This window comes from Chelmon rostratus, chromosome 10 (assembly GCF_017976325.1).
Source record: "Chelmon rostratus isolate fCheRos1 chromosome 10, fCheRos1.pri, whole genome shotgun sequence".
In the NCBI taxonomy this organism is placed as follows: Eukaryota; Metazoa; Chordata; class Actinopteri; order Chaetodontiformes; family Chaetodontidae; genus Chelmon; species Chelmon rostratus.
In genome coordinates this window covers 19663201-19669200 of record NC_055667.1, presented here as the reverse complement: position 1 = coordinate 19669200, position 6000 = coordinate 19663201, and the positions used below count along the sequence as shown (strand labels likewise).

The 6000-nt window shown below is 46.3% G+C and overlaps 1 protein-coding gene across 1 annotated transcript in view; it reads left to right on the top strand.

Annotated features, from left to right (window-relative positions):
• Positions 1-1629: 1629 nt before the first annotated feature.
• The window catches only part of zmp:0000000926 (ataxin-1-like), a 16755-nt gene continuing 12384 nt past the window's right edge, over positions 1630-6000 (top strand). Inside the window, exon 1 of the mRNA XM_041946577.1 lies at positions 1630-1849. The gene's annotated coding sequence lies outside the window, so the exon portion shown is untranslated. The remainder of the gene's footprint in view (positions 1850-6000) is intronic.

The following is a 6000-nucleotide window of genomic DNA, read 5'->3' as shown; positions in this document are numbered from 1 at the left end:
ACGGTGCCTTATTTTATTGTAGTTTTTCTGCTTGTGACAGGTTGTTTGGAAGGCTTCAGCATCCACACTTTAATGGGGCTTGCTCTCCCATGAATTGGTGATATTGATTTACGGTCAACAGCATACTGTACCCAATGGACCCGTAACTTAATTCATTATTTTTAACTCCCAACTAAAAATCGTTACATGTTCGTATGAGTGTACTTATCTTACACTGATCAATTATTTATTTATTCCATGTCCAGGATTCCAAGGTTACCATTAACACTCCTGGAAGGCCAACAAAGCAAATGGAAGAAATGATTTTGAAGGTAAAAAACTGATAACTGCTCGATCCAGCAGGGAGTACTGTGATTGTTGGAAAGAGTCTCCCTTCACTTTCAAGTCAGCAGGTGCAGCTTGTAGATTCCACCTTTCCTTGGATACTGTCCTAGAGAGAGATCCTTGCCATGTAAGCTGCTCACGTGACCTGGCCTGGCCTGGCGCTTCCAGCTCTGGTCCTGAGTCACATGATTTGTTCATGATGACAAAGCCGAAAAGATAGTGGAAGTGCCCACCCAATAGCAGTTTAAGGCATCGAAGTAGACGTTTGTCAGTGAGTTGAAAACTGAGGTCATAAGAGTGCACGGTGAGTTCAGGCATTTGACTCTAAGAAACACTTTAATACAGCATTGACACTAATAATTTAATCACATAGAAAGCTGCAGTTGTTCAAAATGTAATGACAGCTGTTTTTCTGCAACTTTCATTTCTCAAAACCGGTCACAGTTTATCCTACACAGCCATCACAGTGAGATAAAGGAAGCCTCCCTCGAGGGTGTATGCCAGGTCATATGTGATGGGAACTGGGGCACGCAGTACAGTAAAGAGAGCATATGACTTATTGCTACATTACACAGGACATTCCCATACCTCGCAGTGGTTTCACAATAAGATGTGTGAGTGGTCTTTTGTGGTTTCATGTTTGAAAGAAAAAAGCACATGATGCCACTGCACGCAGATCATGACCAAGTGATTAAGCTAAAAGAGAACTGGGTCCTTATGACTGCGATGAAACCCGCAGCGTGTCACATTCAACCAGCTGGTATTACGCTTCACCTGCCGCAACATGTCGGTACTTAGTGATTAAATGTTTAACTCTCTCACCTACAGCACTGTACGCCCGGCAAGCACACCTTTCCCATCATGCCCGTGGGCTGCGATTGGCTGATGGGCTAAGAGGCTGAGGTGTTGCAGCAAATAGCACGAGCCGTGGGCTGGTCCATTCTGCGGCTCGAGGGAGGTTAATGAGCGAAGCCGCTGGGCTATCAGCCAAACATGAGCAGCAATGCTAAGGCTCCCACAATGAGCCTGACTGTATTACCACTGAGCTCTGTCTAATTATACTCTCCCAGAGAGGGAGCAAGAGAGAGAGAGAGAGAGAGAGAGAGGGAGAGGCAGAGCATATTAGGCAGGGAAAAGAAAAAGTTATCAAGTGGCACTGTGTGTCAGAGAGACTTACTAAGAGGGATGAGTGGAGATTGAAGTTGTAAGGGTGAGATAGAAGGTGTGTGTCAGTTAGAGCGAAGGGGGAGAGAGACAGAGGGAGGGGGTTGGAGAGATCAAGCAAGCCGGAGAGAGAGAAAGAGAGCGCACTCACGGGGAGATAGAGAGCGAGAGAGAGAGCAAAGAGGCGTTTAGAGAGTGAGAAGGAGGAGAGGCAGGAATAGGATGAAGGGAGGGGAGGCTGAGCGGTAGAGAGGAGGAAGACACTCGCAGCCTCAAAACTGGATATTCCTACGTGCCTGCTCTGCTGCCTGATCCAATGAGTAAACTCTCTGCTACCTGCTACGCCAAGGCACCCGGCGAGGTATGTGACCACACCGCTTCCTCCTCTCAGTGTGTGTGTGTGTGTGTGTGTGCGCAGGAGAGAGGGAGCGCAGGTGTGTTAGCAAGTTTGAATGGAGGGATAAACAGACCGTGCTGCGTGTTATGAATGCTCTGAGGAAACAGGTTTAGGAGTCACCGTAGGTACATGTCATCCTGAGAGTGAGCTGGGTTAATTATAGAGAGAAAATATGTCTGAAATGTGTGTGTGTGTGTGTATGTGTGTGTGTGTGTGAATGAGCATGTGGTATACACTCATGTAAGTCGGCACCTGTGTGTGGGGGTGTTTGTGCGCGTGGAGCATAAGAGAGAGAGAGTGTGAACAAGAGGGAGAGTGTGACTGATCCAGAGACAAGGAGTGTGTGTGGAAGACAGAGACAGACAGACAGACAGAGACCAGACAGACAGAGAGAGAAGTGGAGGTCCATCACTCAGCCTGACGGCAGATCAGGGTTTTCAGAATTAGAGCAGTGGGCTTAAATAGCCCTGGTCCAGAGATAGCCAGGGGCCCTGGAGGAGCCCGCTTAAACTGGGAGGGACGGATGTGAGATTGGCGAGGGTGGGGTTGGACAAGTGTGGGAAATTTTGGAAAGAGACAGAATGAGGGAGGAGGAGGAGAGAGAAAATAGGAGGTGCAGATGTTGAGGGGCAAGTCCGGGAAAGATCTCATGCGGTCAAAGGGAGGATGTGCAGGTGTGCAGGCGCGTCAGGCGTTCAACTTCTTATTCTACCAGAGTGCAGGACACATGAGGCAACATGCACCGGAAGAATTTTCAATGTCATGTTTAATTTTTAATTTCCAACTTCACAGCACTACTTGGTCAAGGACTTTAAATGTGTCTGCTTCTGCATCCCTCTGTTGGGAACACAGAGCTACGTTTGGGGTTCAGTTACTGACTCCACTCAAATCCCCCCTCGTTTCTCGCCATTCTCCGTGGAGAAATACTACGCCAGTGTGCATGATTATGATTTCTGTATGTCTATTTCTGCTGCAGCAGGCGCTGTCCTTCTGCTGCAGTGATATCCCATATGCTCCATATAGGAACATTTCACGGGTTCAAACAGTTCTCTAGCTATAGATGTCTTTCAAGCGAGACGTACAACATTTGTCCCTGCTGACTTAATTCACTTATTTCAATTATAAGGACGATTTGCTGGCGTGTACAGGAAGTCTTGTGTCACTGAGAGATTGCTCCTAGAGACAATTACAAAGTGTGCCTCATATGCTAGGAGTGATTCTTGCTTGTAGTTTCTGGTGTTGGATCTGTCACTATCATGTTGAAGCCAGGGCTCTGTGTTGTATCAGCGAGGGTTTGTGCCAAGGTGGGGCTCTAGCTGTTGTCAGATGGCTTCACAACCCAGATCTGCCGTGTTTAATATGTTTTTTATAGTAACTTACAAACATAAAAGCCGGAGCTTTATTTTATGACTCTGGCTATGTACCAGGGAAGTGCCCTCATGAATGATGTAAAGACGGCAAACAGAAACTGAATGTAGGTGTGTTTTTATACCTTTAGGGACACAGAACTACAACTTGTCTCTGTGGGTTGAATGAGAAATACAGCATGTTCACCCATCCCATGTTTCTTAGAGTGCTGTCACCCTGAAGAGCAGAGCGGGCCTCTTGTGGGAGAAGGTTGAGTAGCTGCTGGCCCTTTAAGAGGTCTATTTTTACAGGGGCACACTCATGCATGGAGCGAGGCTCGCAGAGGAGGCAGCGGCACACGGAGACTATCTGCTCTGCCTCACTTCTGTGACTCCACGCAGCACATCCTGTAGGACCATAACCTTGTGACTGAGCGGTCGAGAGACAGGCCCAAAACTCGCGTTCGTTCAACGCGAGCTCTAACACGAAAATCATCGGAAACTGAAAGTTGCGAGGTTTGCACCCGACAAGGAGAATCAGCCCTCTTCAAGTGGATCTCTCTGAAGTGTAGAAGTGATAATGAGTGGGAGCTTGCAATAAAGACACCCTTGTGCACACTGTACAGAAATGTGCCAACATTCCCACATACTTGTTTTGATATGCAGATAGCTATGAAAGAAATCTGAAAACATTCATGCCCCCTTCTTACAAACACATAATACACTTTAGTTTACTTACACCCCCACACTCCTCGAAAGAGACCACAAAAATGAGCACATTTCAGAGCATTTTTACACAGACACTTAGGGGTGCGCATAGTGCTGCACACCCACGTAAAAAAAATTACCTATACATCCTCAATATCTGGACCTAAAATAATCTTCTCCTTATGCAAGCTGCATGTTATATAATGCATGGCCTGTCATTATCACAGCGCTCCTTCACGCCCTGCTGTGCCTCTCCACCTACAGCACCACACAGACAGGCAGACGCACACACACACGCACACACACACCCTGCACCTTGTGTTGACAGTCATATACTCTACTCTAGCACTCTCACCCACGTTGAATGTGTGCTCTCAAACAGATGAGTGAGAGGGAAAGACAGAGAGGAAAACCAAGAGTAGGTGGGGAGGGGGGACTGAAAGTGAAAGAGACAGAGAGGGAAAACTTAGAGAGTGAAGCATACATACACGCTGAGACTATGCATTTGCATGATAATATGAATATATGTGTTTTTTAGGGCTGTATGTTACATGTTTGCTCTGAGAAAATTCCCGTCCTCCACCCACTGAAACAGTTTGCAGGCACAGCATTTCGGAGGGCATTTGAGGCTGCATAGCCCCACTTAACCTTTTTTGTGTGTTCCTTTTTTTTCACCAACACTCATCAGTTCATTGCAGGATGTGTGAGGGATAATCACTCTCACCGTCACTCGCCGTCACACCGATGACACAGACTTGCATGTCTTTGCATGTCTTGCATGTCTTCCGCTCGCAGTGGGGAAAGGGAGGCAAACCCCTGTCCTGCATGCTGTACGGCAGTGCCCTAACATTAGCTCGGACTGCACTTCATTTAATTCAAAATGTGTGTGAAAAATGTAACTCACATAGTTTGGGGTAATTCTCCTAAAGTGAAGTGACAAACAACATGGCCTCCACATCCGCAATTAATTAGCTTCAGTTTATTTAGGAAATGGTAAGAACAAAATGGTATCGCACAAATTTCTCCTGAGGTGTCTTCTGATCGTGAATTTGTTCTGCGTTCATGCCATTTTTGAATCAGTCATGGAGACCTCCATTGCCACTGTTTGCAGATCAGCACTCTCACAGTTGGAAGGGTATGGAATTGGCTTGGGAACTCAGCCGGGGAACCAGGAGTGTGATAAATAATCCCAAACAGAGGCAGGTGTTTGAATACAGCTGACAGTGTGCCAGACTACTTTAAGGTGACAGACACACCTGTCGGTCGGGGTGTACCATGAGAGGAAGGTGCAGGAAGTGATATTTCATAGGATGCATTTAGATTTGCATTTACTGACATGTGAAGGGAGTGTATGTGTGTGTGTGTGAGTGAGTGTGCGTGCGCATGCAAAGATGTGTATAAAGCTGTCAGTTAGAGTCTTTTCTTTGCTCTTTGTGTTCATGCACATCGTTTTCTTTGGCCCTGACTTGCTAACCCTTGTGTATGATCAAGCAGTATGTTCTCCTCCTCCTCCACACTTCATCTACAATAGGGGTCAATGACCTTTCAACCCTGCCACCCACCACTTACACCCACAGCCAGGCCTGCCTCTTTGCCTGCTGGTGCCCATGCAAGTAAATCTGCTCCCTCGTACAGACAGACCCAATGTGCACAAACACAATACATTGCACAGTATTGGTTTTGGTATCACTGCGCAGATAGTGTAACATCTGAGGCATCCTGTAGCCTATAGCATCAATAGTGTCCTGAAAGCGCCGTCCTGAAGCTGGATTAGTCTTGCAATGCTTCCCTAGTCATTGTATTCTTTTTTTATCCTGCGCAACATTGAAATCACTCAGCTAAACATCTGTCTCTAATTTAATTTGACATCTCTTTTGTAATTATTAGCAGAGATTATCAAACAGCTGAGCGATAAAAGGTTCTCTCTCAAGTGGGACTCTCCTTATTTTCATTTTGCAAACAAGCATTAAACCCACTCAATTCTATTTCAATATAATTTGCAGCACCCTTTATAACAAACAGCATAAGCCTGTGTGTTGAGTAAATGGCTGTGACCGTGTG